The sequence below is a fragment of the Fukomys damarensis genome, unplaced genomic scaffold (genome assembly GCF_012274545.1).
Source record: "Fukomys damarensis isolate Sample0158 unplaced genomic scaffold, DMR_v1.0_HiC HiC_scaffold_39, whole genome shotgun sequence".
Classification (NCBI taxonomy): domain Eukaryota; kingdom Metazoa; phylum Chordata; class Mammalia; order Rodentia; family Bathyergidae; genus Fukomys; species Fukomys damarensis.
The window spans coordinates 91,530,033-91,554,021 of NW_022900951.1; the positions used below are offsets into that span (position 1 = coordinate 91,530,033).

General features: G+C 36.2%; 1 protein-coding gene, 1 non-coding gene and 1 pseudogene across 2 annotated transcripts in view; 2 read left to right on the forward strand and 1 right to left on the reverse strand.

The window, feature by feature from the left end:
• The window catches only part of Htr2c (5-hydroxytryptamine receptor 2C), a 257,707-nt gene that overhangs the window by 7,489 nt on the left and 226,229 nt on the right, over positions 1 to 23,989 (forward strand). The window lies entirely within an intron of this gene.
• On the reverse strand, positions 695 to 22,387 carry LOC104847636 (annotated as a pseudogene).
• LOC117284869 lies at positions 14,188 to 14,315 on the forward strand. Its single transcript, XR_004515939.1, has one exon. It is a non-coding gene; the product is annotated as a small nucleolar RNA SNORA35 (small nucleolar RNA).

Consider the following 23,989-nt stretch of genomic DNA (forward strand, 5'->3'; position numbering starts at 1 on the left):
AAAAACCCAAAGAAAAAATAAAACACCCCAAAAATATCCACCCAAATATGTATTAGAGTATGTGGCAATAATTAATGTATTTCTATAGAAATTGATTCATGCCTATAAGCTCCTAAAGTGAAATCAAGGTCACTATGTGACTAATGGTAGCACGGGGGGGGGCAATGAAAGTAAAAGTTTTCAGCCTTGGTTTCAGCTATCTCTTCAAATCAGCATTAAGTAAGTACTTAATATCAGATACATCATTTTATCATTTTTGGCTTTGTCAGGCCAGTAAGACACAGGTTTTGCCACTGGCCAAAGGCAGCTGAAGAAACTACTTGAACAAACTACATGCTGTGACATGAAGCATTTGACTTCCAAGTCTAAATAGCTAAAATGGCCAGTGAACATCTAACTGGGCAAAAGGAATGACATCCATCATCCAAACGAGCTCATTTCCCTCGCCCCCAGAATAAACAGTAATTATAGTAGCAAAAGAAACAAAAAACTTCTTTTGATCCTTTAGGGCCAACTGTGAAAGAGGTTAGCAGTATTTTAACAGCAGGAATGGACAAGGAAGATCAAAATAATGGATGAAAGGATCTCGCTGGACATTTGTTCAACTTTTTCTGTATTAGCCAGAAAAATTTAACATGCTTATTTGGAAATTTATACATGTCTCATCTCCTTAGATCCTTCAAAGATTTAGAATTCAGTCTACCTGAGAGCTCGATAACCATGTAAGAAAGCTTTCTTTAACTCTCTTTGTGGCAGCCAAGACAGACTCCATATCATTAAGGATGTCAAAACCCAAAGCTTCCTGCAGACTGGGCATCAGCTCCTCTCCTCCTATGTTCATTCCATCTCCTTCCAGTGTCCCAAGGTCCACATTTGTCCCAGGCATGGCTTCAAGGTAGTCTCAGAAACAGTTCTGCTGTGAGGGCAGGGTGCTTTGGTTGATAGTGTCACCTGTATCCATTTCATCAGCGCTGTTTAGGAAGTCATCTGGAGTTCGAGGGACACTGTAGCTGCTCATGCTTAGCCCACTGCCTGTACTCTCACCTGGAGAGTGACAGGTGCCACTGTTAAGGAAGGGATCTGAGCTATTGGTTGTCATTATTCTTAATTCCTGAGGCATGCCAGGAGAAGACACTGGATTTCGAGTTCCACCATCCTGCTCCAGTGTTGGCAACTGGGTACGAAGAGCTAATTCCTGACATTTTGGAGAATTTGTTGTGCTGGGATTGATATTCCCCCATTGCCTGCCGAAGCAGCTCTTGCTGTTTCAACCGAAGTCTTTCTTTCTCCATCTGCAGTTGTTGGGGACACATCTGTTGCTGTTGGTTGGAGTTGCTACCACCCATAACACCTCGCTGTGGGCTCTGGGGAGCCAAGGAAGGTGAATGTTTTACTGGAGCACTTTGATTTTCTGGTTCATGGCAAAACAAGGGTCAGGCCTTGAGTCTAGCCAAAAGTTGGTCTTGCTCTCATGGTATATATAGTAAATTTCTCCATCCTGAGTTATGGCTTGTTCCCATCCATCAGGAAGAGGACCTGAGGCCGAGTTCATCAAATTCTGCTGCACTGGTGGACTGGTGGGGGCTGTAACATTCATCTGAGAAAGTATGGCCTTCCGGGGTTCCTACCACATTGTTGTCTGATCAATGTGATTTTAAGATGTATCTCTGACCAGAAGATGTCTTGGCCATCTCCCAGCCTGCTGGCAGAGGTAGTCATCAGGTATCTCAAAAGAAGACTGACGAAGGTGTTGGGCAGTGGGTGTAGCTGCTGGGCCAGAGTCTACTTCAGTGGGGGTCAGTGTCCCAGGAGAAACGGCTCCCAGCTGCAAGAACGCTGGGGAGGAATGAGCTCCAACACATTGTGGAGTCAGGTCCCCCTCAGTGCCTGCAACAGTACTGGCCTGTCGGGAGTGGGATTTGGGCTCCGGCAGCTTCAAGGAGTCGGGCAGCTTCCGGAGCCTCATGGACACGGTCTGGGGCATGTTGGGATTCATGAAGGCGTTGAAGAGCGCCTCCAGGTCGGTCTCCGAGTATCCCCCGCACATGCACAATCTGGTGAGGGGGGCCTACGGTTCAGCCTGGGACACCTGGGGAGCCGGCTGCCCGGGCACAGAAGGCTTGCCCTGGCCCAAAGTGGGCTTCGCAGGTGGCTGCCCCGGGCCCTGGGGCACCCTGCTGCCAGGGATCCATGGCGCGAGCCTTTCTGCCGGGCTCCCCTAGCCAGGCGGGCGAGGGCTACCTCTGGACGCCACGAGGTAAAACATTTATTAATCTTAAGTACATACTACTTTAATTTAAAATATAACATTTATTTATCAGATAAAATATAGACATTTTAATGTCATGAAAGCTTTTATGTGCTGTGTGAAGTGAATATTTTCATACTGTATCATAGATTTTCATCACATTTTACTCTTATTAAAAATCATCCCTTCAAAAAAAATTTCCCAGGCAAGGAGTACATTGCATACGTAAGATTTCTAAAAATGTATTTCTGAATTTTTCTTATTGCATAGATCTAGATCAAATTGTCCATTTAGTTCTCTCAAAACAAATCTTTTTTCTCAATTTTTATTTTTTGTTAGTACGTGTTTGCAGTACATAATGATCACAATCCTTGTGGGGAGTTGGTACATGTACAAAACACATCTTAATTCTTTTTTCATCGCCTTTCCCTTCCCTTTCATCTCCCTCCCTGTATCTCTTAGATCTCTTCACATCTACAAAAGATCTAACTCCCTACTTCCTATTATCTGTCTTTTATTTTCAGTGCTATGAACCAAACACAGGGCCAAAGCTGGTCATGGTGGTGCACGCCTGTAATCCCAGAACTTGGGAGGCTGAGGCAGGAGGATCGCTATGAGTTCAAGACCAGCCTGGGCTACATTGTGAGTTCCAGGTCAGTCTTAACTACATAGTGAGACCCTGTCTCAAAAAACCAATATTAAAAAAAAAAAATACAGGGCCAAACACATGCTAGGCAAGCCCTCTACCACTGAGTTACACATCCAGCCTAAAACAAAGTTTTAGAGATGCTAATAAACTAATAGTAACTCATGACAAAGACTCTAATAAAACATGAAAATTAAATCATATATTTGTGGTATGTCCATTGAAAGTATACATCAATTAAAATCTATAAATTGAGTAGTTTTGTTTGTTTGTTTTGTTTTTTGGTACTGGGGGTAGAACTCATGACCTTGTGCTTGTGAGGCAGGCATGGGGCCACTGAGCTAAAGCCCCAGCCTGATTGAGTTTTGTTTTGTTTTTTTAATTAGTTGGTTGGTTGTTTTTGGTGGTACTGGGAATCCAATTCCTTACACATGTTAGATGTACATTCTACTACTGAGCTACTTTCCCAATCCCTTCATAGGTTTTAATTATGGAAGAAAATAAAAGCACTCTAATGTGTTGCAAATTTCTTAACAACTTGGGAAGTAATACTGTCACTTGGATAGTTAAATTAAGAAAGAAACTGTGAGTCATCTTTGAACATCTTCCTGTCTCTGTCCTCCACAATCAAATGTATCACTTACTCTTGTCCATTTTAGCTCCTAAATATCTTCACTCTGTTTCAACATTGATTTACCAGTATTTTTCTTTTTGAGATAGGGTCTCACTATGTAGTTGAGACTGACCTGGAACTCTCTATGTAGCCCAGGCTGGTCTCGAACTCACAGCGATACTCCTGCCTCAGCCTCCAGAGTGCTGGAATTACAGGCGTGCACCACCATGCCTGGCTCATTATACCAGTTTGACTTTCAATCACTTCTTCCCTGAGTATTGGAATAGCCTTCTCACTAGTCTTACCAATTACACATTTTCACTCCCACATCTACACTCTCTTATTGTGCTTAAGATTATTACCAAAATCTGTATTGTTTACAAAAAACAACGTGATTTGTCCCATGTCTTCTGCTTCAGTCACATTTTATCCTTTTCTACAACTCCTTCAGCTATGTTGGTCTATTTTCAGTTCCGTGCCTGTAACAGTGTCTTCTGTCCTGAGTACTAACTCACATTCCTCACTTCTCTTAACATTCACATCTCCACTTAACTCCTGTCCAACCTTCAAAACATACACTAAAAAGCTTTTGTTCTGGAAGTGGGGAAGCCTCCCTACCTGACCAGGGGAGTGCTCTTTTGCATACCTTCAAAGAAAACACTGAGTCATTTTCCATCCCAGCCCTTGTCCCATTTGTTTTTGTGATTCCTTGAGGAATGCTCTCTCCTCTAGTGGATTGAACTCTGAGAGATCAGAGACAGTGTTCGCTTTTGCTCAGTCTTATATTCTTACCATATAGAACAGTGCCTAGCATATATCAGTGATTTCATAAATATTCATTGACTTAGTAAATAAATGTGGCATTATCTATTAAAAAACTATTGTGTAACTTTTGGGATTTGTTAGTCTATGGCTGTTAGTTGCAGAGGATATTTTTCTACTCTACACTACCAGAGGCAGCTATAAATATTGCAGCCTAGGTGCAAATTTAGAAGCCGTGGTTGACTAAGACCTCAAAGTAGGGTTGCATATGTGAACTGCTAGCTGACAAATGAGACAGCGGAAAAATTATTAATATGATTTTAATATAATGTTAGCTATATAAACAGCCAACATCTGCAAATGACTAATACCCTTCTTGAATTGTGGAGTACTTGAAAAGGGATTTCAAGTCTTTCTTAACCTGTTTGGTCCACCGAGAGCATCACATTCACATTTTAAGAGCTCAAATATCCAAATCTATCACCATTGTGCTTTATTAAATAAGCAATTCCAATTAGTAGCAAATGAATTACAGCATAACTTGTAGAGTATTAAGGATTAATGCAAATGTGGCTTACATTTCACATGAAAGAAATTTAATATGTATATATATATAATACAGTAAAAATATATTATTGAATATATCAAATATAAATATATTAGATACATTACTAAATGATATAATTCTTCATATTTCCCCCTGATTAAGCTTTCTTGTCTTCTTTAATTTCACATTGTATTTTATTTCTTTCCCCTGTATTGTGCTTTTCTATTTCGCAATGACCCAAGTTTGTCTTAAATTGCATTTTTGTGAACATAACACACATGCTTTATGACTGGTCATGTTTCCATGTTTTCACTTGTTAAAATATTGACAAACAAATTTTTGGTTTTTTTTTTTTTTTTGGTTTTTTGAGACAGTGTCTCACTATGTAGTTGAGACTGACCTGGAACTCACTATGTAGTCCAGACTGGTCTCAAACTCACAGTGATCCTCCTGCCTCAGCCTCCCGAGTGCTGGGATTACAGGAGTGCACCACCATGTCCATCATTGACAAACAATTTTAAGACAGCATAATGAGGGCTAGACTTGTGTTTCTCACATCTTTGTGTGCATAAAATCTGAGGATCCTGTTAAGCTACAGATTCTGATTCCTTAGCTCTGGGGAAGGGCCTGAGATTCTGTTTCTAACAAGCTCCAAGGAGCTTGATCTACACTCGAAGTACCAAAGTCAAAGAGCAATGGTAATAATAATAAAAATATATAAAACAAAGAGCAAAGGTACACAAATCTTTTCTGTAAAGAATCAGATAGTAAATATTTAGGATATTGTGGACCATATGAACTCTGTCACCAGTGCTCAGCTCTTCTATTGTCACATGAAGTCAGCCAGGACAACATAGAAATGCATGGGTGCAGTTGGGTTCCAGTAAAAACTTTATGAACTTTGAAATTTGAGTGCTTAACAATTTCCACACATCATAACATATTATCCATCTTTTAATATTTTTCCCAATGGTGTAAAACATAAACTCCATTCTTGGCTCATGGGCCATTAAAAATGTCTACAGTTTGCCAAGAACCTTGCTAGAGCAGGAAGTACCAATGGATAATTTTGTTACAGCCTCTGAGTGAGGCTAAATTGGTAGGCCAGGCTCTATAGAAAAAGTTACAGTTGAGCTAGGACTCGAAGATGCAAGCTTTTCTGGACTCACAAGCAGGGGAAAGTGAAAAGAGAGAGAGATAAGCAACACTGGTATATTCTCTGAACTGAAAGCAAGGGATATGGCATAAAAAAAAAAAAACAAGCTCTTCTGGGTGAAGAAGACTGAATAAGATGGGAATTCCTTCTACACATATTGAAATAGTTTTAAAGTTGAATGAGCAGTGGTATCAAGTGAGCACACAGAGTGAACAGTGGGAGATTCTATTAAGTTTCACATTTTGGAATTTCAAGAGAACTAGTCTCTTAGGAGGGAGAAAGAATAGAAATGACTGAGCAAACCAGAAAAAACTACAATTGAAAGGTCAGAATTCACGGAAAGTGGCTGCAAACTTTTCTCAAATGAAAGGTTTGTGGAAGCATTTTTATAAATGATCAGGGTTTGCAAATTCATTGATGAAATGTGAAATGGTATCATGAAACCAAGGCCTGTTAAGCTGCTTTGCTGTGGTTGCAAAGCACACAAAAGATTAAAAAGGGAACTGAGGATTGAAGATTTTAAAAAATGATTTCTATAAATCTTTCAGTGTCTGCCTGACTTTGCTGATGAGCTACAAAGTAGGCATACGTGTTGAGAGGTAAAAGGAGCACATAGATTTTATAGAAGATGTTTTTATTCCTTCTCTGGAGGTGCCAGTGAAATGAGATGATGAAATATGACAAAAAACACTAGTGTAGGAAAGTATGACTTACTGAACATCAAATACAGAATCAACACAATTGCAATACTTTTTAGAACTCTTTCACCAATTCTCTTTTAATTTCCCATCTCATCAAGTGCCCCCCGCTGTACTCCACCGAAGAATTTTGTAGGTTTCTCTTGGAAGTACAGTACGTTTCACTGGACTGCTGGAAATAGGATTTTTTATTATTTTTTTCTTTTTGTACTGGAGATGGAACTCTGTCTGGTCCTTGTTCTTGCAAGGCAGGCGGCAGAACCACAGAGCTAATTCCATGGCCCTATGAGTTAGGATTTGTTGAGGATATACAAAAGGTACAATTTTTGAAAGTTTTCTCAACAGCCTAGTAAGTGATGAATTTCTACCACCAGTTAATAGATGAGGAAAGAGAGACTTAGAAGCCTAACTTATTTATCTAACTCTCCCTCATCCCCCAAATAGTCAATACTTTTAACAGTAATTGTGTCTTGGTTATAACCCAGGGATAAAAAGGTGAATTTCTGCTTTTCTGCAACTTGGGGAACGCTAATTCTCTTTCAGATGTACAAGAAAGCTTTGTCTCTGGCTTTGTTCAAATTAAAAACAATTCTGTATAAATTTGGGGTAAAAAATTTAGGAGATTTAAAAATACTAGCTAACCAATAGTATTGGAAACTGAACCATTGTGCTACCTGACTAGCCTTTAATTTATTTTAATTTTTGTTTTGAGAGAGTCTTACTAAGTCTTCAAGTTATCCACACCAGGCTAGAATTTGCAATCCTCCTACCTCAGCCTCTCAAAGTGCTGGGATTAAAAATTTGTGCCACCATGCTTGGCTCTTTTTTTGTTTTAATATTCAAAGAAATTGTGACTCAGTTTGCCATCAATTAAGAGATGTTATTTATAGGTATAATATAAACTATAATGGGCTATCATATATAAGCATCTTCCCTATGCCAAGCAAGGCATGCTCTAGACATGATAAAAACTACATTAATTTTCACCACATTCCAGTGAAAGTGATGATTACCACCCATACTTAATATAGGGATCCAAGAAAACCTCTGATTTATCCAAGGTCCCTTTACTCCTCTGGACTTGCTAAGAAAAGCTACTAGTGTAAATCTATTAAGATGAACTACATAACACATTCTAGATACTAAAAAGATGTTAACTAGTGTTTTCTTACTATTGCTATAATGATTATAGTTGTTATTTATCAACACATTTAAGTTTAATGTACTTCAGCCATGGCATGGAAGTGAGTATAAATTTGTCAAAAACATTACATGAACTGGCTCACTTAAGTTTCTAGCATATAGAAGCCATTTAGTAAATGTCAAAACCTCATAATCTTCCTCTTAAAAAGTGCTATTTATTTTAAAAGGCCAAATAAGACAATAGATAATGATATTCATATTCCATTCCTGATTAATGAACTTGATGTTTATCTTCAGAGAATGGTGTTCATCTAGAAAGTGACTTTGGTTCAGTGCCCGCAATCAGAAATTAAGAGCGTTTTTTTTTTCTTCTGCCATACACAACTTTCTTTTTCTAGCCTATAATTTGTCTCTCTAAGGAATTTAAACAGATATTTCTTAAGATGTGTATATTTACCAAAATATATTAGTATTATTCACAGTACTATTGAGAGACTCATTCATTCATTTGTGTTCCACGTCAAAAGTTGTCCTATAATAGTTGAAGCAATGTTTACTGATAGTGAGGAAGTACTCAATAAATGTTGTATGAAAGAGTGAATGAGTGACTCATTTCCTTTTTTTTTTTTATACTGGGGTTCAAACTCGGGCCCTTGAGCTTGCGAGGCAGGCACAGGAAGCACTGAGCTAAATCCCAGCCTTATTTGTTCTTTTTATAACTTTAGATTTCTTCAAAGAAAGCTTTCTTTAAATTGAATATATACTTAAACTCTGTAAATTCATTTTAAGAAAACACATCATGGTCTCCTGGATATAAAAGTATAAATGAATTGGTCTTTCTTCCACTTTATGGTTTACAATTATATTTAAAACTGATTTTGGTACTTGATGTGCTAACATTTAAGTGTGGTGCACCTTCCTTGTAGTACTCACTCTTGATGCTTCTCTTCATTTAATATTCACTTTGATGAACTCTGACACTGCTCATGCATTTAAAGAATAAGATAAATGAGCTGGGCATGGTGGAGCATGCCTGTGATCCCAGCACTGGCGAGGCTGAGGCAGGAGGATTGCTGGGAGTTCAAGGCCAGCCTGGAGTATAGCAAGAGACTCAAACAAACAGATGAAAGAAGAATAAGACAAATGTTGAGTTTATAAATAGCTTTATCTTATTGGCTAACCACAATTTCTGATTCTAAAAGACAGGGGTTATGATCATATATCTCTAGTGTGGCGAAAATCATCATCATCATCATCATCATCATCATCATCATCATCATCTGATATTTCAAAGTCTTCCCCAAATTTGTCCAATAAAGGCAAGGCTACAAAATATATTTTTAGAGTGATTCTATGAAGAAAAATATTTATTTGAAAGGTTATCATTGAAAAGATGACTCAGGGAAAGAAAGTATATGGCCACTGAGGAAAAAAACAATAAGCAGGGGGTGGTGGCGCACACCTATAATCCCAGCACTGGGGAAGCTGAGACAGGAGGATCGCTGTGAGTTCAAAACCATCCTGGGCTACATAGTGAGTTCCAGGTCAGCCTCAACTACATAGTGAGATAGTGAGACCCCGTCTGAGAAAAGAAAAAAAGAAAAGGAAAGAAAAGAAAAGAAAAAAACAATAAAGAGAAAGTAGGATTCACTTGTATTGTAATACAGCTTCAAAAGTGGCTCTGAGCTCTGCAGTGAAGATGAAGGAAGAGTATTTCATAGCTTGTGTTGGGTGGGAGGAGCTTTAGGGAAAGCTTGGAAACCACTGAGCATTGAGTGAGGCATGGCTGATGGGTCTGTGCCTTGCTGGGTTTTACTCAATAAGAGGGATGCTGGAGGTGAGAGCAGATGGAGGATATGGTAAGAAGATGGTGTTTAGAAGGCTCTGATAATGTTTGTTGTAACACTTCCTAAAAGAAACTCCTTAAGTCCTTAGAAATACCGTACTGCTTTCTATTTCACACAGTTCTGATGATACGGCATAGTGCTCTGTCACAGGCAACGCTTACCATCAGGTGTCTATAGACTCATCTGGTGCTAGGGTGGTTTTCATGAGCTTGGGCCTGGTGTGCTGAGAGTTTTTCTGATTCACAACTTTTAAAGACTGACAATCTATTTAATGTCCTGCCTGCTATGTAGAATTGCTGCTGCTGTCAGATTGCGGAGGGAGGCACTAAAGCAAATGAAATAGATAAAATTAGTGTGAAGTGTACCTAATTTCTTTGTGCTCTACATTATAAACCATAACCTATTTGGAGACAATTTTCCTTGCTGTTACTGTTATCCAGCGTTGACTTTTGTCATTAAAAACATTTTTTTATTCCTCTTCCACAATTCACTGATTAAGGTTTCCTACGACAGAATTATAGCTGTAAGAGGGGATATTCACTAAATTGGGGGAAAAGAAAAAGATAATAAGACCTTTTGAGGTCTTCAGAGAAAGCTCAGTGGTAAGTTGGATAATGGCAGTTGGCAGAATACAGATCCAGGAGTTCTATCTTCATTATACTTTATGATATCATGCCTCAGAGAACATAAAGTTCTCAGTTTATTTTTTGGGAAAATTATACAAATCCAAGATCATTATTTTTGACTCTTCATATTAATAGGCAATGCATTAAGTTTGCATTAGAACTAAAAATGATGTAACCTAGTTTTAAAAGAAAAATGCTGCAATTAACATATCAAAATACCCCTGCCGCAGGGAGAGAATGCTCATTATTGCTCTAAATTATTCAGAAATTTTCGCACAATTTACTGTAAACATCTGACTGATGGAAGAGCCCAGAACTACTGCTTGGTGCTGATACACTGAATTTCATCAATCTTTCCTTGAATTGTGTCTATGGAGGTTATAATAAAGAACGAGTAGACTAAACCATTGAGATGACATATGCTTGGATATTATCAAAGTAATTATGGAAAACAATTATGTGATAGTGTGATCAGCACTTCTGGAAATTGCTAGTCACAGATTCCCCAAATTCCCTTACATTTTAAATTGTTCACAATCTTATTGGTGAGACAAGATTAATTAAAATAGAGCAAAGTGGGCCGGGGATTTAGCTCAGCGGTTCGGTGGCCTGCCTTGCAAGCGCAATGCCCGGAGTTCAATCCCTGGTACCAAAAAGAAAAAAAAAAAAAAATAGAGCAAAGAAAGGGTAATCTATAAGGATTATACCTATACAAAGAAGGGAGGAATGAGGAAGCCTGCATTTCAGCAGTGCCATCAGGAAGTGCACTCGTGAATAGGGATGTATTATTTCCCTATTTTCCATTCTTATTTCTCCCATCTCATCAAGCAGTCTGATTTTCTGCTCCATGTAAGCCTTTGTGTCTAAGTACCAGCTAAGTACCTTGTACATGGCAGGCATGCAGCAAATATTTGCAATTTGATCAAAGAATTTCTTGACAAAGCTGTAGAAAAAGTAAGCCAAAGAGAGACACTTTGGTTTTTCTGTCAAATAGGTAGCAATCTTGAGAGAAACTCTGTATTGACGATGATAGAGTATCTTACCAGATTATATTGCCAATCAGAAAGTAAAGTTCATAAATCTGCTTCTTAATGCAGCACTCAATAGCTCCACTTCACAGCATGGAAAAATGTAAGGCAAAAGGAATGACTATTGGATTCTGGAAACAATTTTAGTTCACTGGTCTGGTCAACTAGTCATGATCTATAATATCACTATTTATAAGGCTAGTAGTTAATTCTTTTCTTCAGCAACAGATATTCTATCTAGGGCTTTCAAACTGATATACGTCTCCAGCCTTTTTTAGTTTTTATTCTGAGACAAGGTCTTGCTAATTCACTAAGCTCTCTAGGCTTGGTTCGGACTTGTTATCCTCCTGCCTCAGCCATCGAGAGTGCTGGGATTATAGGTATACATCACCATACTCAGCTAGTAGTTAACTTTTCGGCAGAAATGTTTCTTTCATTCTTGGTACATCCAAATTTTGATGTAAATATTTAAAGGATGTGAATTGAAAATGAAAAATAGGAGAAAATGACTTGACTCATTTTTTAGGAGTAGTACTTAAATAGTATCTATTTTATGCCTACGAAAGACAGGAATGTTTTATCATGATCTCTTCATGTTAAGGAACTGTTGTCTTTTCAGACAGGATCCATTTAAAATTCCATCTCCCAAATAAACATAAAGTGTTAAATGTTATAGTTACAATTAGTGTTGGTCAAGCGAATAATGTTACTGAAACAGATAGACATAATTAGAAGAGTAATACATCATCAAAGGCAGTGATAGACTGGCACCCACTAATCAAGTCAAAATCTTGGCTGAATTTCTTTTAGGTGAATTATCTCTACTACAAAGTTGCATTTTAATGTGTATGTGCATTGAAATGAATATTATAATTTAGGATTAATGCTGCTGGAAACATACATACAAAACGACTACTTTGAGAACCACAAAGTCTTTTCAAAACTGTGATATATTGAACATATATTTTTCTTTTCTTCTTTTTTTTTTTTTTTTTTTGGTACCGGGGATCGAACTCAGGTCCTTGTGCTTCCGAGGCAAGCCACTGAACCTTTGAGCTAAATCCCCGGCCCATGAACATATATTTTTCTAAATGACGAATGACACGGGATCAAAGCTTCATAAATGAATATCTCCTAATGGAAACGTAAACTATTCAAGCCCACAATAAACAATTAGTCCTATGTTATTTTTCACCTTTCTGTATTTATATTAATCAAATGATCTTGTATTCAAAATAATTCCTATCAAGCCGGGTGTGGTGGTGCACGCCTGTAATCCCAGCACTCGGGAGGCTGAGGCAGGAGGATTGCTGTTAGTTCGAGACACGCCTAGACTACATAGTGAGTTCCAGGTCAGTCTCAACTACATAGTGAGACCCTGTCTAGGAAAAAAAAAAAAAAAGAATTCCTATCATATCATCGAATTGGTTAACAGTTTGAAAATAAATTGAAAATAGAATCTGAAAAATAAAATTAAAAATTGAAAAAAATTCTTGAAAAACAAAGGTTAATCTATATTTTTTTCCCTTAGACTTGCCATTATTCTACAATTTTAGCCAGGAAGATATGTACTTTTATAAGTCGCAGATAAGCTTATGACCTTAATTCCTGGAGTACACTTTTATTTCTACTCTCAAGGTTGATAATGCTCAGTTTGAAATTGTTTTCTTTCTCCTTATTTTAAAAAATCTTTAGCCAAGAAGTGCCTAGAATATCACCTACAGTTTTCATATTGCTGAGCAAGTTCTGATATTTTATTTATTCAATTCTATTTCAAGTATTTAGGAAAAGTTCCAAACTTCAACCTTGGGGGGATAGACAGAAATGGAATATTTTATACCAATTATATTGACAAATTTTAAAAGTCTGAAAGAACCAGGCATTTGTAAGAATGGGAAGTAATTGGATCTCTTATGCATTGCTGGCAGAAGTACAAATTTACACAACTACTTGGGAAAAAGTTGGCATTGTGTTCTAAATTTGAACATTCACAAGGCAAATACAATATTATTATTTCAATTTTTAAATAATAAATTAATTATATCAGGGTGACAAGATGATAATGGTGATTCATAAACCAAGGGTTATTATTAATCCTGTTCTCTACATTTGAGACCAAACTCTTGGAATATAAAGTTGGCTGAGCACCCAAGTGAGCACTGCTTAATAAGGCATTATGCCAGGCTAGAACAGAAGTAGAGGCTGGTATGGACATTGACTTGTAATTTTGGGAATACTATTATTTTAGAGTAGTGCTTGGTTCATAAAATTTGAATCAATAAATATTTTCTTACCCTGTGAAGCAAAGATTGGAGGGTGAAATAATGATCAATTTCAGGCAGCTGCCTGAGACAACAGCTTCTCAGAAATAACTAAGAAAAACAATGGAAGGTGCATAAAATTGATAGTTTTGTTTTATACATTAGGGAGAATGTGAATCCTTTCCAGATGCACAGGAAAAATGTGTTATTATCTTTTCTTGTAACTCAAGGATAATGATCGACAAATTCTTGTTAGATGACTATAAGTACTTATTCCATATTTGAACCAACATAAACATTTAAGTTTTAAAGGAACTTTGCTTTTGTAAGGGGAAAGGTATAAGAAGAGTAGAAAAACAAAATTATTTATTAAAATTTAATTCCCCAAAAATTTAGCTGAAACCTCAAAAATGATAATTTTAAAAACAGAAGAACATTTGCCTATGTCAAATGGGGAGATGTTTAGCAATGAAAATAGATATTATTTATTGAACAACTGATGTCAAGAACTCTGCAAGTTAATTCTTCCAATTCTCACAATAGTCAATGAAGCAATTATTATTGATCTCCCCTTCACAGAGCACAGGGTCCCAACCTCAGCTCTGCTGTCTACAGCACTGGTAAGTGACCCACTGGCCTTCCCCATGACCAACTGGGCATCGACCAGTGCAAGAGTAAATCCCTCCATGAGCTGGGAGCGTCACACTGTGGACTGCTTCTGCATGCAGGGGGGTACATTCCTTCTGGTCCTGTGACCATGCCTAAGAAAAGTGAAAGGACAGAGAGACAAATCAAGCAGCTCAGTGACTGCAATTACCACTTCAAGGTGACGATGTGCACACCACATCAATAGCAATTACTCAATACATGTTACCCTTACTATTACATTATTATTCTTACTAACTGTGAAACTCTTAGCAATTTAATTAACCCTTCTTAGACTCAGTACTGTAGTCCATAAAATATGCTTGACACTACTGCAATAATCTGTCATGGTAATTACATAAAATTTTAAAGACATTTAAATTTCATGACAAATTGTTCCTTAAATGCTAGTGGGACAGAGAAATAAGTGGTTTTCTCTCTTTGATGTGATGAAGATAAAATTATAATCTTGCAGATATCGCCTCCCCTATATTTTATTTGTTCCACATTCTTACTAGCTTCTTGACAAACTAGTCATCACTTCTTTATCCACCGTATTGAAACAATAGGCTTCGACCTAGTGTTACCAGAATTCCCTTTCTAATTCTTGCTTCCATGTTAGATCAACATCCAAAGTCCACTCCTGACCCCATCTTTAGTTCAAGATACCTTTGAATATTCGAGTCCCCGTTAATCTCTTCTTCCACCACATAGTTGCCCAATGATTAATTTCTCATTTTTTTGTATTCAGTTATTAGCTAATTGGTCAACACTTTGCAAGCAGGAGTGTATCTTCTTATACATTTTAGTGCTCACCATACTGTGTAGCACAGTGTCTTGCACAAAGCTGAAGCTCAATAATAATTATTAATGGATAAATTCATGGAAGTAACCTATTCAGCCAATCATCAATTTTTGTAACAAGTAGAAGAATGCTCTAAAAATTAAGTGCCATGTTTTTAGCACCATATATAACAACATGAGGCATTATTTGAAGTAGTAAATAAAATATAAATTGAAAATTTGTCTGAAATCTAGAAAAATGTGGTCAAAAGTGAATCCATGCTGTTATTAAATTAAAATAACTACGTTGAACAGAGACCTCAAGTTTTACTTGTGCTAAATTTGCCTTCCTACGAACTGTCATTAGGGATCCTCTGTCAGAAAGGACACAGAGCTCATAGATCTAATCTTAGGTTATATTTATGTTCTAGTAAGTACGTTCTTAAGTTATATTTATATTCTAATAACTAGGTTAAGATTATAAAAGAAGGTATACAACTTGCGCCTTTATCATTAAGATTGCAATCTTCCTATTTTAGGGCAATAGAGATGAAATATATCAGTGAAAAATTCACATCTAAATGACTAAAGCTTCATTTATTGATCTATAAAACCATTTTTTTTTAAAAAAAGTACATTTTTCCTGATATTTGGTAAGGATAAAAACTATAATGACTCATCTAGCCAGTATCTCAAAATATATTTTAAAAATTATTCTTCTTTCAACTATCACCTTAATACTACTGAATTAAAGATAAAAAGAATTTGAATGTCAAATATGTGGTTAATATAAAGTGGGAGAAGAATGGCTATGTGACTTTATATAAACCTCCTTGTTTTGAGGTTTCAGAGACTGGCCTTGTTTTAAAATGAAAATAAATATATGTATTCTTTCTTAGAAATCTAGCAAGGTAAAGTTTGTGACATACTGACCTTGTGAATGCACATTATAATGTTACAGAGTTTTATTATTTTCCCTTTATTATTTCAATACAGGATAAGTGCTATTTGAATATCCTCCACCTTCAGTCATACACACAAATATTCCACTGATAGCAACATGTGAGAAGGCAGTCTTTAAAATAGATTTTTAAAACTTGATTTCTTAAAATAATATAGTGTTGGGGCTTATCTTAGAGGCCTATGTGGGTAGGTGAGAATCTGTCAACATATTGTCTTTTCCTCAGCATTTTTCCTAAGGGCAACATGCTATTTTGTTGCCTTTGTAATTATTTTTGCTTTTGGGTTTTTTTTCCCCCTGCTGGTCTACTTTAATTTCATTTGGAACTATGAGAATGGAAAAGTACGATTATTTAGATAATCTCATAAAAGTTTTTGCTATAAAGACTAAGCTTTCTCTTTGCTACAAACATCTGCCTATAATTGAATGAAGTATTTAGTATAGAATGTGCTATTCAACAGCAAAAGCAATTTATCTAAGAAATGCTTCTTCCTTTGTTGCATTGACCCTCTTGTTAGCTTGCTGTATCCTATTGCCTGTTTTTTTTTTGTTCCTGTCGATATGGAAAATTTCTATCTGTAGCAGATGGTTTAATTGCCATTGTTCAAGTGTTTAAAATTCATCCTGCTGCATGTTATTTTTTATCATTAAACTTCTCAATTAACCACATTAATAAATTGAATCTATGGAATGTTCTGTCTGGAATGCCCAAACCTTTGTGTTTTATCTGAACAGAAAATATGTATCTTTTGATATGAGGAAAATTCTACCAAAAGAAACTTATTAGATTCTCTCTTTCTTTCTTTGCTTACTTGTGAATGAGATGAAAATCTTGTTATGCTGCCCAAACTGGCCTCAAACTCTTGGGCTAAACTATCCTCCTGTCTCAGTTTCCAGTGTGGCTGAGACTACAGATAATGCATTACCACACCTAGGTATTTGATTATTTCTTAACAGAAATCAGTTCAAGGATTTATTTTATTAAAATACTCAAAGGCATTCTCTCTAGATTGATGATAGATAGATAGATAGATAGGTAGGTAGATAGATAGAGATGGTAGGCAAATGCTATCAAATTTTAGTCATTACTTATATATAAATATATCAAATATTTACTTGTTCCCTTTACTAATTGTTCCATAATTTCTCACAAAAGAAACAGAAAAAAATCATGATGTGTATCATCATATTTTTTGAATAAAGTAGTTAAATCTATTTTTAAACTTCAAATTTGGACCTCTTTATCCATAGGTCTTAGCAGCATCCCTCCTCACCTACCTCACGTAAAAAGTCATCAATTTCATATTTTACCACCATGAAGGAGTCAGTGTCAATGCCAATATTTTCACTCTCTGTTGTATTTTCAATATTGGAATGACTAAAGTGGAGCAGCAAAAGTTTTGTATTTAACTTTATCCTTCCATCTTTAAGAGTAAGATAACAGGGGAGGGAGAAAAGGGGGGGGTCAAGATAGGGCACAAGTGAAGGTGGATGTGATCAAGGGATGATCTATGAAGGTATATAAATGTCATAGTGAAACCCATTAATTTGTAAAATTAATATGTTAATAATTATAATAATGAGAATGTATGGAAATATGCAGAAAAAATAAAAACAATGGAATGAATGAATACTTTGTGGAAATTTTCCTATAAACTTTTAAACAAATTCTACCTACATATAATAATTCAATAAATACTATTTCACAACTTATCATGAGTTTTCAGTACTAATTACTTTAGAAGTAATACCGCTCAATGTAATCAGTAAATTGCAAATAATATCCCACACCTGGACAGCAATATAGTCAGCAATAGTATGATTCTAATTTAACACATGTTAAACAAGTGCAGTACTGTTAGGGTGACCATTCACTCCAGTTCTACCAAGACAATCACAGTTTATACTTATCACATTATTATCAACAAGAATGTCTTTGACTCTCAAAAATAATCTTAATTTGGATGTTAAGTTGTATGCCCCTTCTTATTTACCTATATCGTATAGAACTAAGTGTTTCAATGTCCCCCAACTGGAAAAATGTGACAAACTTATTAATGATACAAGATATATACATGAAATCATTATAAAATAATTTTTCATTAAACCCCTAAATTTATGGTACAACCAGTAAGCTCTATGGGAATTCAGAGAAGAAATAAATAGCCATGGACTAATTGGGCAAGGGCATTTTAATGGAGTCACTCTACTAAAGGGCACTGTAGGCATAAGGTCTTGTGGATAAAGTTATAAGGACTGAAGTCAATATAATTGACAGCTGATCAACCAACAGTGGAAAAGAAAGGGCACAAAGAAGAGTATGACAGAATGAATAACATGGAGAAGGGCTGAGAAATTCTGGTCTCTTGTCCTGGTTCAGCCATTGGCTAACTGTATATATCAATTAGTTAATTATTGTTCCCTTTGCCTTTTGTTATTTCATTTGTACCAGAAGAGACTGAACTGGATTCATTCATTCATCGTTTCATTTTTTGGGTGTTTTTTTTTTACACTGAGACTACTTTATTCAAGGCACAAAACTAAGGACTATATAATGATCTTTGAAGTTCCTTGCCGCCCTAACTTCTATGGCAATCACCTTTATCATTTATGTTTCCAGTGATGTAGTTGTAGTCAGTTTGGGATCATAAGCTTCTCTGTCAAAGAACATTTCTTGAAGGTAAGTGGCCCAAAACTAGCAAATATTTATTGTTTTAAATTGAACTGAAATTTACCAGGCCTGGTAGTGCACACCTGTAATTCCAGTACTTGAGGGGCTGAGGCAGGAGAATTGCCACAAGTTTGACCCCAGTCGATGCTGCACAGTGAATTCAAAACCAGCCTAAACTACATGGTGAGACCTGTCTCAACAACCCCCACCACAAAAAAAAAAATTTTAACTGAAAATTTTCCTTTCAAATATCCTTTATTTTCCAGTCATATTCAGAACATAGTTCATTTCCTGTCATAGTGCTACAATCCAGAATGATAGGTGGCCCTTCCACAAGAGGGTGGCACCAAATATTTTCAGAGACTGAAAATTGCTTTAAGCTACAAGTAACTGCTGCTATTGCCAGCTCAGTTGGGAAGTACAGATGTTGTGCACTGGTCACCCTTGCCCCAGGGTGACCATTTCTCAGACCCCAGGCCAGGTCCCCACTGATCCTGCTACTCTCATCTCAAGAATCTTGCTCTTATTCCTATTACTGATCACTTAACAGGACATATGTTCTCTGGTGTGGAGTTCTAACAACAGAACAGCAAGGAACTCTGCCAACTCAAAGAAGCAAGGAATCCAGCTGGTTTAAGGCTGCAGGCCCACTTCCCTTGACAGGTTTATCTATTTCAGGGAGTGGGAAAAGTGGCCCTAAACCATCAGAATGGATTATACATCACTCTTGGTGATATGCATGGACACTCCCCTCTGTTAACTGGAGAAATGGAGCTACATTAGCCTAAAAGCAATTGGAGAAATTATTTTTACTTGTATGGTATTTATTATGTACTTTTAAATTGTGGTGTGATAAAAGTAGCTATATACCTACCCATAAATAAATCTAGCAGCTTTTTAATATAGTACATTCAAAAGGTAAGATCAAATGCAATATTTAGGTTGATTGATTCTTAGTTCTTTTTTTTTGTATATGTTGCTTACCAAAGAAGAGAGACTTATTTTTAATAAATTAGAAGTGCCAGGATGTATTTAAATACTGCTGTAAAATCATCTTTTACTATGTTTGCTTTTAATATGGATATTGGTGGTTGTGGTGCTTGTGGGAGATGAAATGGTGAGAATTCAATATTTTATAAAAATTGTAAAATTGTGAATAAGGGAAAATATGAGTTCTAATAGATGTTGCTTTAGAAATGAATGCTACAGGAAAAGCATATAACAGAAATTTAAATGTGAGGGTATTTTGTCCATATTTCACTTTTACATATGGAACATGTAAACGTTACTACAAATGTTCTCATTTAATTTTGGTATAGTCAATCCACTTAAATCCTTTCTGGAAAATATTTTTGGTGTCTTTCACTACATTTTAAAAGGTGAATTCTAATGTCTAAATTATTTGTATTAGCTTTCCATATTAGTTCCACTGAAATTTTTAAATGTTTTTAAATGTATTTTTTACAGAAATGTATACTCATACCTTTAAATTTACAAATAATCTGTGCCAGCTACATAAAGCATTTAAGTCAGAGATACAAACATGTGAACACTAACTGACACAATACAAATAGAGTTATAAGTAAATGGTTAGGAATCTGTATTTTCAAATGTGCAGTGAGAGTTAGAAATCAATCCCCGTCTTATTCTGCCAGCTATATTAGGCTATTCTACCTCCTCAATTTATAAAGAACTTAAAACTTTGAAACTACTAACTAAAAGAGGGAGGAATAGGAAGCAGACAAGCAAAAAGCATATGGACTAATGACAATTTGCTAAAATATCAAGTTACAGACATCTCTGACTATGTGAAATAAAAACCAAAATGAAAGTAGACTATTTATTTTGAAAATAAGCTCAATTATTTCAGGATCTGCAAAAGAAAGTAATTTGAACCTCCACCCATTGTATGGTTGTATGTGTGTGTGTGTGTGTGTTTAATCACTGTTGTGGCAAAATAAGAGCATGATAATAATTTTTGTTACCGGGGATTGAACTCAGGACCTTGCACTTGAGAGGCAAGCAGTGGCTAAAATCCCCAGCCAGCAAGATCCAAATTTTGTGCCTTTGTGCCTCATCTCAGACATAGAGATTGGTGAGTCCCTGCTGAGCCATTGTAGTCAGGCATAAGAAAGAAAACTAAGCCGAGAGCAGTGGTGCACACGTCTAATTCCAGCGTTTGGGAGGCTGAAGCAGGAGTATCACAAGTTGCAGCTACACAGTTTCAGTACTTAGGGAGACTTTGCTTCAAAATAAAATTTAAAAAATGGGCTGCACATGTAGCTCAGTGCAGAGACCCTGGGTTCAGTCCCCAGTATCAAAAGAGGAAGAAGGCAGAAAGGCAAGAAGAGGACTACAGGAGGAGAAAGAGGAGGAGGAAGAGGTGGTAGTGTGGTGGTGGAGGAGGAAAAGGGAAATGATGTTCCCCCACAATAACATCTGGAGGGAGTAACCAGCCTTAGAAAAACTGAAAAGTTTTGTCTTTAAATCAGCAGTGGCAAGGTACCATGCTTTGCGATGGAAGAAAGCCAGGATTGTCTAAGGGAGAGTGAGGGTCTTTACAAAAAAAAAGAAGTAGAATTGAGACCTACAAGGTAGTAGGTGTTCCCTTTCTTCCTGATGAGATATGAAACTAATCTGTGACAGACTAATAAGAAGGTCCCTGCACCCACTGTGCTTCAGGGCAACTAACTGGGCTCTGTAATGGAGTTACAGGACAACTTTGACTTTTTAATGCAGAAAAGTTGACTCTGATTAAATGAGATGCTTCACTGATTTTTTTCCAAACAACCCTATTCATAGAACTGCCCTCTCAAGTGAGCTAATGTGTAACTACTGCAATCTTGGACAATATATTGCAAACAAGCTGAGAAAGGACAACAAAATACCCTGAGAGTTCAATACAGTATAGTAATTCACATAATTGAGAGATAAAATCCATCAGAATTAATACCATCAAATAGGGATTTAACAACTTTCACCATCTATCTTTAAATCCAGGGCCTTTAGGTTAGTAAGCCTGTACAACAAGTATTTTGTAAATGAAATCCTTGTGTAATGTTTACATCTTTTTTTTTTCCTGAAAGTCCAGTTTATTTTCCATGTTGTGGACAGATCCAGTCAGTGTGATCAGTTTTTCTGCATGTGTAATAATTTATCAAAATAAGTTTTAACACAAGACTCTTTTTCCATCAACTCTGAAAGTCCTAATCTGACAATGTATCTGAATATATAAAGCTCTTGAAAATCTCCTTTTAAAATTTGGAACAAAGTATGGAAAGTCCTGTAACACTTAGTGCAGTACAAATAGCTGAAGAGGAGTTTATGCTTTAAAAGATGACTAGTACAACAGCTGAGTTCAGGAAATTAATGTTTTAGTGCACTCTGCTCCAGTTTTAGCTAACATGCTACATTTTCCTTTTTGCTTTTAGAAATTCTTCAACTTCTACTTATATGATAAAACGATGTAAAATAAACATTTCAAATGTCATTTATTGATAATTACTGTATAAATATTGTTGACTTCTGTGAACAAATTCTATAAGAAATTTAGTTTCTAAGGAAAAACATTATGATTAGGGTACGGATAAGTAACTCTCAGCCTTTTCCAGAAGACTTGTTCTGCCTCACTCTAAAGAATCCTGGTGTGTTCGAGTAATATTTTCATCTAAAATCTAGGAGGCAGGTGCTCACTTGTCCTCTTCCATGGTTGAAAGATACAGGGAGGAGGCCATAGTGGCAACTGTCACCATGATTGATTTCCTTGGGATAGAAGATTGACCAGCTAGTTGTGATCAACCTCATAACGACAAAGCTGTTACATTTAAACTCCTCGAGGTAAAAGGAATAATGTTTTGAAACTTAAAGATTTTGAAATGCAAAATACTTTTCTTCTGTCACTTCCTCTAAACAACACAGTAATGTTTAAGCCATGTGTTATTCACAGATTATAATGTTGTAATTAATAAAATGTATGCTCCAAAGGCAAAAATACATATTGGTAAAAGTTTGATAGTTTTTTTTTTTTTTTTTTTTTTTTATTTTTTTTTTTTTTTTTTTGGTGGTAGTGGGGCTCAAACTCAGGACTTTGCGCTTTCAAGGCAGGAGACTGCACCACTGAGCTAAATCCCTGGCCCTGATAGTCTTCTTTTTTTAATTTTGTAGCCAACATTGTAGAATGCTGCCTGAAAAAAAAATTGGTAGAAGTATAAATAGGAAAAGATTAGTATATGATCATCATATTTAATAATTTGGCCTTGGACTTGAAGTGTATTACAGGTTAAACCAGAGCCATGTGATTAGATTGTTCTGTAGAATGCTATGACTCTCACAACTGACATGTGAAAAGATTTGGGTAACCAAATAGTGAAATAATAATAATTTTAGGTAAATATAACCATAATTAAAACATAAATTTGTCATTCCTTTGTTCAAGAAGTATTTATGTAACATCCAATATAGGTAAGATATTTTCCATTTACAATCTAATTTTAATGAAAAGCATCCAAGCAATCTATAATGGAGGTAGTATTACCTTTAATTGACCGTTGATAATGTATCTCCGAACAATGAAAAGTGGAATTGGATTTTGTCACTCTTAACATCTTTATTTAAATGTATTTTACACTCACTCTCGAGGAAAAGGTGCAACATGGATAGCATTAGAAGTGATTATTGAGGAGGAATAGTGAGGGAGGCTTCTTACGGGATATGGAGCACTAGCCAACAAGAGTGAAGTGGGAAGATGAGCCATTAGGAAGCAGGACATTAAAGATCTTACCAATTACATTGCATCATTTACAAAACCGAATTTCATCCATGTTTTCATCCTATAAGATGCAAATTCATATTACATAGACAATGTGTTACAAAAAATTTTCAGGCTATTCTGTATCAAAATAAAACATGACAGCAAATGCTTTGTCATTTGGTAGCAAATTATATTATACATATTTTTTTCTTCTCCTCCTTTGCAGCCCCCATGGTCACAAACCTCAGCCATGGCCACCACTGCATCCGCCCCCCATCCTTATTTTTAAAATGTGCTGAAATTCACTTTGAATTTGATAGACAATTCAATTCAACAAACATCTTTTAAAGTTTTACTAAACACCAGGCTCTGTGCTAAAGGCAATGAAGACAAAAGTGTACTCTATGCATTTAAACAGTTTACAATCTGGTATTTGGGATCTCCTGACACCTTTTCAAATGTAGGACTCTTCAGGCCAGTGTGTGGCAAGGTCTTATAATCCCAGCACACTGGGAGACTGAAGCAAGAGGATCACAAGTTTGAGCCCAGCTTGGATAACTTAGTAACTTTGCAAAAAGAGGGCAAAAGAAGTAGGTAGTGTAAA